Here is a 12,155-nt window from a genome sequence, read left to right on the forward strand (position 1 = left end):
TTGGTATTAGATTTTTAAAAATAGATAATTTAATTGGATTTTAAAATTAACTATAAACGTTGCAGTTCCAAATACCTTACAAATAATCTTTGGACCACAAAGAAAGAAAAAGCAAGAAAGGGGAGAAGGAAAGAAGGAAGGAATGAAGGAAGGAAGGAAGGAAGGAAGGAAGGAAGGAAGGAAGGAAGGAAGGAAGGAGAAAAGCATAAAATAATTTATTTTAAAAATAATGAATTTCTAAATAATTTATAAATATAATATAAACATTTTATAAAATAAAAATGAAAAGCCTGCAATCTAAAAAATAATAAAAATTAAAAAGCCTGCAATCAGCCTACTCATTAGAGTACAGCAAATAATAATTGAATTAAAATTATTGATTTGTATTAAGAATCTGTTTAGTGAGGATATCTACCTATATTTATTTCTGTCTTGTCTCCACTAACCTGTTGTTACTGAAATAAGTGTGAAATAGGCAAATACACGCACATTTACTATTGCAAACAGGCTGCCCACAATCTAATTAGACAAAACTCTGCCCATCTGCTCTGCATTATCATGGGGCCTGCTCAAATGGATGCTGTTTCATTACTAAAAGGCAGAGAGATGCAAATTGAATTGAGCTGGACTTCCTCTCAGACAGAGACCAGGGCATGAAGTCAAACCCTTGCTGTGATCTAACAAAGCACCACTGGGAAAAAGTGGGATGAGAGGGGATTTCTTTTTCTAAGGCCACATGTCTAGTACTTACTAGAGGCCATAAGGGAGTGTTCATCCTATTGTTTAGTACAAGGCTACATGAGTCACCACAATATAAAGCTTGTTCACTATGCAAATTGTTGATTTTGGTACTTAGTCACTTGTCACAGATGCCCTTTTATTAGCTATATGTCATGGCATGTTGAATCGGATTCAACATGAGTGAGATAATAACTAGCAGGACAGACATGAGAGCTTGTTTCATAGAGTTAGCAATTTGCATTTAGTGCTAAGTTATATACAGAGATTAATTAAAATATATTGATGAAACTATTGTTCAACGAAGGGTCTATGGTATACAACAATGTTCAAGATCCCAGTTTTGGTGACATTCCTGACCAGTTTTAGACTGGTTTTGACAAATCTCTATTAATAGGGATAATTACTTGCTGATGTTTTCAGAAGATTTTAAAAACTCTTTGGCTTTAAAAATTTGTAAATTTAGAGCAAGAAAAAAGCTAATATAATGTATTAAAAATTCTGCATTTTGATCTTGGAAATAGGCTTTGAAATGACATTTTTCTCCATATGATGAATTTGTGCCATTTTCTTCAGTAAAAGCTATTTTCCTGCACAAATGGATGTATTTTATCCTGGATTCCATTCATACTTATTTTTAAAAATGTTTATCTCTTTGTAGAAATGCACTCTAATAAGGATCCAGTCTTCCAAGCTTCAATAGGAGCAAAAAAATTAGATTTTATGTTAAATTTAAAGGTTTTTCCTGTAAGTATTTTTCCTGACAAAAGGTTACACTGTATCAAAAGAGAACTACATACAACTGGTAAAATCTTAAAAACTGGAGACATATGGTGACAGATTCAATGTTTCTTTTTGTGCTTTCAGTGACAGGTGAGCCTGAAGTAGGGGGAGCAAAAGTTCCATGTCCCAAGTCTTCCCTATTGTATGCTATTCTCCACTCAAAGAGTTCATTCCCAGGTTACCTCCAGATACTCAGACTTTCTGGGTCAATAAAGCCCATTCCTAGGCTCCTAGGGAAGAATCAGATGAACAGTTCTATCCTGCAGGAATAATTGTTGAGATTAAAAGTGTTTTGTTACACTTCTCCTAAAAGACTGTAATTCCATTTTCTACAGATTCGAGTCATCATTTCCAAATGGGGAAGAAATATCCTTTAGTATTGAAACAGCAGACATTTGTGTCTCATGAAACTGTCCCCAAACTCATAATAGACATCAATGAGTGATTATAAAAGCCCTGTTAACCTAATACTCAGTGTCCCTGTTGTAATCATTACTCTCTGATAAAATGAAGACTCTTTGCTTTCCTTGCTCTGGCATCTGGAGGACCTACCATGAATTTCAAATGGAAGTCGCTGTTTGAGCTCCACAGGAGTAAATCCATTGTACTGACCTAGAAGTTAAGAAGAGGAACATGGGCAGTTGTTGTGGTAACTTTGCTATTTAGTTAGATTGAATAAAACACATACCAAATAGTGTTCAAATCCAACAATCCCTTTTGCTTACACAGCTTCCTTGGACTCAACTCTACCTTTTGTGAATCTCTGTATTGTGGTGTCTGTGATCTGAATACCTGCAGTTCCTATTGCTTTTTGAGTATCCCATTTGGCTGTTCCTTCCATTTATGAAAAACTTATCAGCCTTGACTGTATAACTAATTTTCCCTTCAGTTGTTAATCTCACTATTCTTTGTTGTCACAGATGTGCAACACCCGGTTCACTTGTTCTAATATTCAGTTTTTTTTTTTTTTTTTTTGTTGGTCATTGGTCATTGTCATTTGCTTTTTTTTTTTTTTTTCTTTCTTGTGTTCTTTTTCTTATTCCTTTTCTTTTCTTTCTTTTTCTTTTTCTTAGAGACAAAGTCTCACTGTGTCACCCAAGCTGCAGTGCAGTAGCACGATCATGGCTCACTGCAGCCTTGACCTCCTAGGCTGAAGTGATCCTTCCACCCCAGCTTCCCAAGTAGCTAGGACTACAGGTGTGTGCCACTGTACCTAGAAAATTTCTGTATTGACCTCCAGGACTCAAGTGATCAGCCCATCTTGGCCTCCCAAAGTGCTGGGATTATAGGCATGAGCCACCGCACCTGGCTACTTTTTTTCCTTTTTGTTGAGCAAGTAAATCTGTATTCCATTACTTTGCTTGTATATAGCTCTACTTACTCATCTGACTAGACTTGTCTGTATAATGACAAATACATATGATTTTTAAAGTTTCTCTATTAGCTTTATGTCCAGAACAAAGTCCACTCTCTGAGTCTTTCTTGCTGTCTCTCTCTATTGTTGATCACAAGTCACTCTAACAACTTACTATGCATTTAACTTTTGGCATGAAAAAAAAATCTGTGCTTTTGGTAAATGTTACACATGAAGGTATGTTTGTAAAGGTTTAGGTGTCAAATAAGGTTGTGAATGGGCATTTCAGGAGAAATTGCAACCTTGCCACTGCCACTGATATTGTAGGATTTAAGTTGCAGCCTCTGCTTCTGGGATCAGCTCTGGGCACAAGCAGGAAAAAGACAGCAGTGATAAATTTTTAGACAATACAGCAAGCAATTTAACCTGATCCAACTCTTAACTAATTATTAAATCTTTACACCAAAAGATTTATGGAGATAAAAATATCACTTTTTTATTTTGTTGAAGTTTTGAACTTTTAGAGACAAATCTTTGATGTTAATTTAGGCAAGCCTAGTGCATCCCAAATCTGCACTAGGACCTTGGTTAGCTGCATATTCTTGGGGGAGATTGCCCAGAAAAATGAAAGAGATAAATAAATCAGTTTGAATTCTTGAAACTTTTAGATTAGATTATTTTGAATTTTGTTTCTAACATATATTAAACTAATTCCTAGATAATACTTTTAATTCATTTTAGTTATAAAATAACACAGGAAGACTTTTGAATATATTGTTAACAGATATATTGCTTCTTATCTAGGGAATATTTGAACAAGAATTGGGATAGGAGGAGAGATAGAAAAATTCCTTCAGAAGTAGATGCCTGAGAGGAAGACCACACATATTTGATGCATAACTCATTCCATCTTTTATGAAAGAATCTATGTAAGACAAGGAACTAAAACTCTAGTGTCTCAGGGGGCCAGGCCTGTGATATAAAGGAATGAAGTCAGCTCATTGTTGGTAAGAAGTAGAGACTAGAAAACTGGAAAGCACATGGCCTGCTATTCAGATCCACCTATTTGTAATCATCTTACGGTATTTCAAAAGAAGCCAGAAAGTCAGATTAGCGTGTGAAATCATTCATTATTCAAATTTCAGTCAAATGTTTGAAAACCTTATAGGCCCCTCCTCCCTGCCGAAAATCTGTAGTCTCCATTGTAGCCTGTGGACTGCCAGTTTATTATCTCAAATATAAGCTTTATCAAACTTATTTCATATCTATTTGAACTATAATTCTCTGCTTCCAATGAGGACTAGTCCATGTTAATTAGGTCCCATTGAAGCTGATATTTAATAAGGACTCAAAATACATTTGTTGAAAACATGCTGAGAATTGCCTATTACAGTATAATCGCACTGTCCTCTTTACACTCTTATAGTACATTGGGCTAATGTAGCTGATTGCTAAAATGGGGTTATAGACATACCCATTCTAAAAACCCTAGTGAATAGTTTAACTGTATATTTTTGATTATTAAAAATAAGTAGAAATTAAATTTGCCATTGCAGCATATTGGTGATTAGAAATTTTTAATTTTATGCAATTGATAATGTTTATTTTTAAAAATGTAAATGGTGATTAAATGTTCTAAGATCAGCAATTTTTACTTTGTTTACATTTTCCTTCTTACACAAATAAATCAGTTTATGCATTTACTTTCCACCAGAGTTTGTTATTTGGTTTTGCAGAGTTGAGTAACGCAGAGGAATACATGGTATAGCACATGAAATCAAGATCTCTTAGAGCAATATTATGAAACCTGTTTTAGGGCCTGCTGTGCCCCCCAAGGCCATAGATTCTTGTGTTTGATCATTTCCTTGAATTGTTTTCAATTTATTTGAATGAAGTGTTCAAATTTGTACTTATCATCAATAACTTATTTAGATATTTGGATGTCATGTATTATAAAATTATTTTTTGGTTGCTGTTTATTTTTTGATTTGAAGGGAGAGAGTTTGTGTAATCATTATTAGTGTTAAATTTGCAGTGAAAGAATAAATCAGGGGGAATTATTTAATTATCAGGTTTTTAATTTGTATTTTTATTGCATGATTTTAATGTCTATATGAATCTCCTTTGTTCTCTTTTCATATGTCTGCACACAAAATGGGCTGACATCATTCTCCAGTGATTCATTAGGTACCGCAAACACCTATGTATCACCTGCAAAAACATTTACTGGTGCAAGCAAAACCTTCCAGCAATCTCAAACAGATCTTTAAGGGCTGGTTTTTTTTGTGTTGTTGTTGTTTGTTTGTTTGTTTTAATTTTAAGGGTTATAAGTACCTGTTCCTGAGGTGGAATATCTTGTTGCATCTTCTCTGAAGCTAGATAGAGACTGAATCTGGACTCCAGGAGGTCATTGACTGTTTAGGGTGTTCACTGTCATAGAGGCAACACTTGAGAAATAGCTACCTCTTCCCACCTGAGTTGGACTGCTTTGGCAGCATATGGATTATGTATGGAGGGTGCTACTCCAATTGAACTATTGAATTCTATTATCAGCTTTGCTATAAAGCCATATTTTATGGTGGAGGCAGTCAATAGTCATAACCACCATTTGATACTACCTCTTCTGTAGGCTGTTCTGTCAGCCAGTGGTATTACTTTATATTCATACATATCATGAGATTTTGTTCAGTGTGTGCAAGTTGTGGTAAGACAGCTTTAGTGATGCATTAACCAAAGGTAAGACGTCTCAGTGAAGGAAGGATTAATACCCAAGGCCAAAGTTTACGTGACTATGAGGAATGTGTTGCCTACACACAGGAGGTGTTCATGCTTCAGGTTGGAATTGGAGTCAATGAATGAGAATAGAAGAAAATGGGAATAAGACATGGAGGAGAAGTTTTCAATCTACCAATTTTAAAGTCTAAAAGCCCGAGAGCTTAAAAGTCTTAGTCTGATATCTGAAAGGTTTATATCTATGTGTTTATATCTAAAGGTTTATATCTAAAACTTGAACAGAAGTTTGGTGGTAGATATTTATTAGGAAACCATTTTTACATTGGATCAAAACATGTAAGATAGGTAACAGTAATTTCTTCTGCTTCAATGACTGTGATAACAAGACATATTAGCTAGAAAAAAAAAGAATGTATTAAAACATAGAGTTGAGTGATTTTTATGAAAAAATATATCTTGGGTTAAGGAGTATGTCTAAGAAGGTGGTGGGGTTCAGAACATGACACCCCAAAGTATGTTGTCTTGGCATGCTGAGTACTTTGAACTAAAGGAGATTAGAAGGCCTCAGAAGCAAGTTCTCTCTGACCTTCTCCTGCCCTCTTGTCTCCTGTCTCTCTTTCCCAATCGAAGAGAGTCATGGAAACCAGAATTCCTCTTCCCTTAGGGGGATCATAGAAACTAGATGTCTTTTTCCTAAAAGCAATATATAAAACCTAGAAAGGTCACTCCCTCCCTTCTTTCTTCTCCCTTGAAGACCCTTGTTCCAGAAGACCCTTGCTCCATACCATATGTGGGGGGAAGGAATGCTACACAGAGAGGCCAAGAAGAATCTGAATAGCCAGGCCTTTCCTGGTTCCCCCCTCAGTCTATTACCATTCGATTATTTCCTTTTGTCCAATCACATTTCTATATGACTATCCATTTTTCATTGAACTTAAGCATAACAAAGGGCAGTTTTTCTTTGAGTTTTTGGGTCTTTCCTTTCTGAAGCCTCCCATGTTATATAAAACTTTGAATAAATACATTTGTTACACTCTTCTCTTAGTAGTCTTTTGTCATAGGAGTGTCAGTTGTAACCCTTATGATGGGTGACGAAAGGTATCACACCTTTCCACTTCTAAAAAGGTAACTGCTATTTCTGCCCTTAAAAGTTTGTTTAGATTGATTTAAGGCTAGAGGATTTCTTAGATATGGTTAACTAAATGAAACATAAATACGAGATACATGTATTTTCATCATTTCTATGAAAATATATAGTGCTAACTTTTTTCATTGAAATTGTTCAATACCCTAGTTACATCAGATTATCACTGTGTAAGAATCATAAGTAAAAAAGGAGATTATTTAACTAATATAAAATTTATGAAAAAGGACTTTATTCATATTTTAAGAAAAATATATATTTTTTTTCATTTTTGTGTCCAAGAGCTTTTAAGAGCGTCCATGAAGTAAGAATTGTAATGCCTACTTGACTGGCTGACTGTGAATAAGATATGTGATGATATGTGAAAACTACCACCAAAATGCCTAGAAAATGTAGGTGATCAATAAATGTTTATTTCTCTACCTCATCTCCACTATGTCCCCTTCCTTCCACCTTACTTTTTAAATCTGCCTCTTATTTGGACCATTTGAGGTCAGTATTTTACAAGACATATTACTTGGTGAGTTTCAAATATCCTTATTTTCTACCTTTAATTGCTTAAAGTGTCTCATCTTAAGCAAAGTATGCATTTGACTATTTTACATAAATAAATACTGTTTTTTAAGTCCTGTATTCCAAATGCCCCTGGGTCATTTGAACTATATATAGCAGATCACACATAGTTCTCCAAAGAGGACATAAACTTTGACAATGTGCTTCTGATCATTCTGCTTATATTTCCTGGTATGTCATTAATTGCTCTATTGCTTTGGCATTCAAAGTATTTGAAAATATCTTATTTTTGACATTTATAGTATATTCAAATAACTTTTATTCTCCGATAAATAATGACCTTTTTCAGAATGGGGATCGTGTTACTTTCAACTTTGTATCTCGGGTGCATGACACAGAACCTGGTCTTTATTAAGAAAGAAATAATGGATTGTTGAGTAAATGAGTAAATTAGACCACGAACTGTTAACCAAATATAGAAATCAATGAGAGCTGTGAAGCCATGCTCCAACAAAGTAGGTTTAAACCTTTGATTAATGTCCTGGTGAATGAAGGATGGGATTTAGATACTCAACAAAGAGCAAGAGTGTACCTAGGTTGGCGTGGTACTAAACCCAACTCTTCTCTTTTACCCCTTCTAATCAGGAAACAGACCACAATGCAGGTGAGTAAGAGTTACAATCTTTAGAAATAACCATGAAAATATATTTAAAAAAAAAGAAAATCATTTCTAAATTTTTTGTAATTCCTTCAGAGGCCATGCTTCTAAAAGGAAATGATTATGAAGGAAATTGTCTCTATAATGGTTAAATGCACTACTGGTTTTTAAATAAGGACATATTTTTGTTTAAGTACAAGACAGAGTGACATTAGGTTTCCTGGAATTTATTAGGCCTTTGACTTTGCCAGTAATGTTATCTTTCATTCTTGGAAATTCACAATGAATGTTGAAGTATCTGAAAAGTCTTGCAGTTGAGATACAGCTTGGTAGTGATCTGAAAAGCATATGTATTAGCTACATATCATTTATAATCATTTTTTACCTAAGTAAATCCTGAGGTTTAACTTGTCTACACTTTCAGTTAAACCTCTGATTTTCTAATATTGATCTAGAAAATGATTTACTAGGAGATTCTCAATTATAGAGGAGTCCAGCTTTCACCTAGAGGAGGAGAATGTAGGAGCAATTGCTGGCTCCATGTTAGGAAAACATTTTATTAGTTTGAGATAACAGGTATATACTTCCATAGTATATTTTGTCTATACATGCATTACATTTATTTACTGTCCTAACAGAGTAGAGTTGAGCAGAATATATGACTTAATAGTACTTATCATCTATTTTATAGTACTAAGTTTAATTCCTTTTAATATCATTAGGATTGATTAAGTTATATTAAGCTATCATACAAATACAAAATCTCAGTGGCCTAAAACAATAAATATCTATTTTTTGGACCATGCTACATATCTGTTCTGGTAAACTAGGGATTTTCTTCCACTTTGACTTCACCAAATGATTGAGGCTGATGAAGAAGCCACAGCATGGAAGCTATCATTTTGACAATTCCATGTTTCTGCTTGGGAGTGACATAGATCACTCCCACACTCGTTTCTTTGCTAAAGTAAGTCACACACACATATGACATCAAGGGAACAGGGAAGCACACATTTCTCTTTTACTCAGAAGTTAAGAAGGACCTAATATTACTGAACAGTAGTAATGCTACCATATTAGCCCATATTTATGAGACTGTATGCCAAATTAGAAAATAATTACTTAAAATAAAATAATAGATTTATTTAAAAACAAAACAAACAAACAAACAAAACATGAGAAGACTAAAGATTGCACCTAGCCTATGCTGTGAGTGTTTGGAAGAATGGCATTAAAATCCCCAAATGACAGCAGTAACCATTATATTACACATCACTAGAAGATTTTACTACAAAAATCTAGTATCACAGCATAGCAAATATTCCTGTAAACTTTCTCTCCACAGATAAGGCATTCTGATTGCTTTGCATTTCCCCATAAAATCTATTTTTCAAACTTCGCACTGAGAAACACTTGTTATTTTGCAAAAGGATTTACAAAACCTTCAATTCCTTAATTGATGAGATAAATGTAGTGGAGAGTCACAGGTAGTCCACAGAATTATTTTAATTTTCTGCCTCAAACATATTGCAAGGGTGATGACATGTTACAGGTTCTCATTAACTGTCTTCATAGTGTTATAAATTGATGTCTGGCAAAGAGCAGTTTCTAATATACATGAATAATTTGAGAAGGATGGTGGAGATGGTATACTGATATGGCTGTACATACATAACTCATGAGCAGAAAAGATAAGGCCCAAAGAATGCCTGATATAGTTTGGTGATGCAAGGTAAAGCCACTAAGATTTAGTCTACTAAGAGTGTGGAAAGTGTTCTAATATACAAAGAGGTTTGTTTGTTGAAGTTTTGAACTTTTAGAGACAGAATTCTTGGTGTTAATTTAGGCAAGCAGCACATCCCAAACCTACACTAGGACCTTGGTTAGCTGCATATTCTGGGGGAAGATTGCCACCTACTGGAACACCAGCACCATTCCCTCAGGTTTTATGGTCGATGTAAATATGGCTCCTTTAAAATAACATACCTTCTCACATTCATTTCAACACAAACTCCTAGATATGAAATTAGTGTATTTTTCCTCCAAAGTAAGCTCAATATAACCTGCTCCAACAGTCAGCTGCTACTACTCCCTGTTCCAGATATCAGTCCTACAGTGCTTTGGGAGAATGATAGATGAAATTCTGGTTTTCTTAATTGCCAGGTAGGCATCAGTTGATATCCTGCTTCAGTCAAACCCAGCTATTACCTAATAGATAACCATTCTAAACAAACAAACAAAAAAAGCATTATATTTAAAAAATTTGACTGCTTAGAGCACTTCTACTGTCTAAAAAATGTTCACCTTTGAAATATATTTTTGACCACATATTGCAAGTTTGTGAACAAGAAAAATAATACTACAATTTAAAACGTATTCATATAAGCAGCAAAACTGTTGGTGATTTGTCTAAGCAAGTGGCCTACAGTCAAAATTATACTTTCCATTCCGTTGTCACAGTGTGGACTTTTGTAACATAGCAAGGGATTTCAATGCCATCTTTTGGGTATTGAAGGAAGGGTGGGTTTGAGACCACTCCATCATCAATTTTAAAGGTAAAATTGTTGTGAATGTTACTGGGTTGATAAAACTTAATGGTTTGAGCAGATGAACATAAGGAAATATGAGAAGAGGATTTAAAGACACAGACCAGCAGCATGAGGAAGAGTACCAACTGGAGGAGGAGATCCACAATAGGAGAGGTGACTGATAAGAGAAAATGAGATTAGAGTAAGGGATTAAGGTTAGCTATTAGAAATTAAGGTAAAAAGCTGAGATAGTGTCTATGGAGGAGGCAATGTGATATAGAAAGAACAAAAGAGCAAAATCAAAACTTCGGAATTGCATAGACCTGGGTCATCAGCAGGTCTGCTTCAACTGCTACAAGCTGGGAATAACAGTTTCCCCATACTTTTACTTCTATTAAGTTAAAGAGTATCTATGAAACACGGAAGCTCTTGAAAGATAGAGTAAACATTTCTCATTTCAATACCAAGTTTAAAAGAAAAATACAAAATTAATAAAGATGAAAAGAAAGGTCAATAGGAAAAAACTTCGGAAAGAAGAGCTGAGATGAAAAGAATTAAAATGGCAATCGCGATAAGAAAAATCAGATCTTGACAAGAAAATTGATGGGATAATAAAAACAATAATTGTTCAACATGATGCCCATACTATCAAAAGAAAGTAAAATATGCAGGCAGACAACACTTGCGTTGACCAAACCACACCAAATAACCAATTTAGCTAGTCGCATGACTTTCTATCCACGTGAAAGTAATTTCCATTTATCAGCTGTAAATTTTTAACTCACCTATCTTTGAGCTACACTTTGACTTTTCAACAACTTTCTGGACATTTCAGTTCAAATACTTCACCAAAATCTTCAAATCCCAATGTCAATAATGAAATTTTGTCATTTTCATTATTAAACTTGACCCTTTCTCCCTGATTCTTTTACTTGATAATTAGCATCACCATTCTCCCAGGACAGTGGCCACTTAATTTAGTACTTCTACTTTTCCTCTTTCTCTCTCTTCACCTTTCCCATGTGGTATATTTATGGTGGCGATAATGATGAAAACTAGAATGTATATATTATTTTAGAATTTATCCAACATTATTTAAACTTTTCCTAAAGATTCTTCTGATGAATCTATTTCTCTATATCTGTTTGAATTTTTTTCCTTAAAATAAATTATATGCTTTTTAACATGTCAAGACCTTCCATGATCTTATACAACTTGGTTTTTAGATTAATTCTCTTTATATCTTTTCAATATCCTGTTCCAACCTGTTTTTTCTCCAAGATAACTGGTTATGTCTTTCTCCCTGTGTATTGAAAGCTCATTCATATTTCAATACCCTGATTTGATGCTATTTTCTCTATGATCACTTCCCCAGTAGCAGGTCAGCCACCCAGAAGTTGCCAGATGCCAGTTTCTTCACCACTCAGAACATTACTAGAATTAACTAGAATTGTTTCTGACTAAATGGATACATATACACACACATATACATTCTCAATTACTCATAGTAATTTAAATTTAATGTTATTAAGAAATTCATTACATTGCTCCTTTGAGGCCAAATAATACATAGTGTATCTCTGCTTATTTCAAATTAGCGATCTATTTTATAATAGAGATGTTAAGTCTTCCCAAGTTAGTTATCTATTTAGAGCAGGAATTAAAATAAATAAAAAATAAATAAAGAGGCAATAAGGACCACAT

At 34.2% G+C, this 12,155-nt stretch overlaps 1 long non-coding RNA gene across 1 annotated transcript in view; it reads left to right on the plus strand.

The window, feature by feature from the left end:
• The first annotated feature begins 10,438 nt into the window (after positions 1-10,438).
• Positions 10,439-12,155, plus strand: part of LOC115896415 — a 34,905-nt gene continuing 33,188 nt past the window's right edge. Inside the window, exon 1 of the long non-coding RNA XR_004056293.1 lies at positions 10,439-10,478. This is a non-coding gene — a long non-coding RNA (uncharacterized LOC115896415). The remainder of the gene's footprint in view (positions 10,479-12,155) is intronic.

Source organism: Rhinopithecus roxellana, chromosome 3, assembly GCF_007565055.1.
Source record: "Rhinopithecus roxellana isolate Shanxi Qingling chromosome 3, ASM756505v1, whole genome shotgun sequence".
Taxonomy (NCBI): Eukaryota; Metazoa; Chordata; class Mammalia; order Primates; family Cercopithecidae; genus Rhinopithecus; species Rhinopithecus roxellana.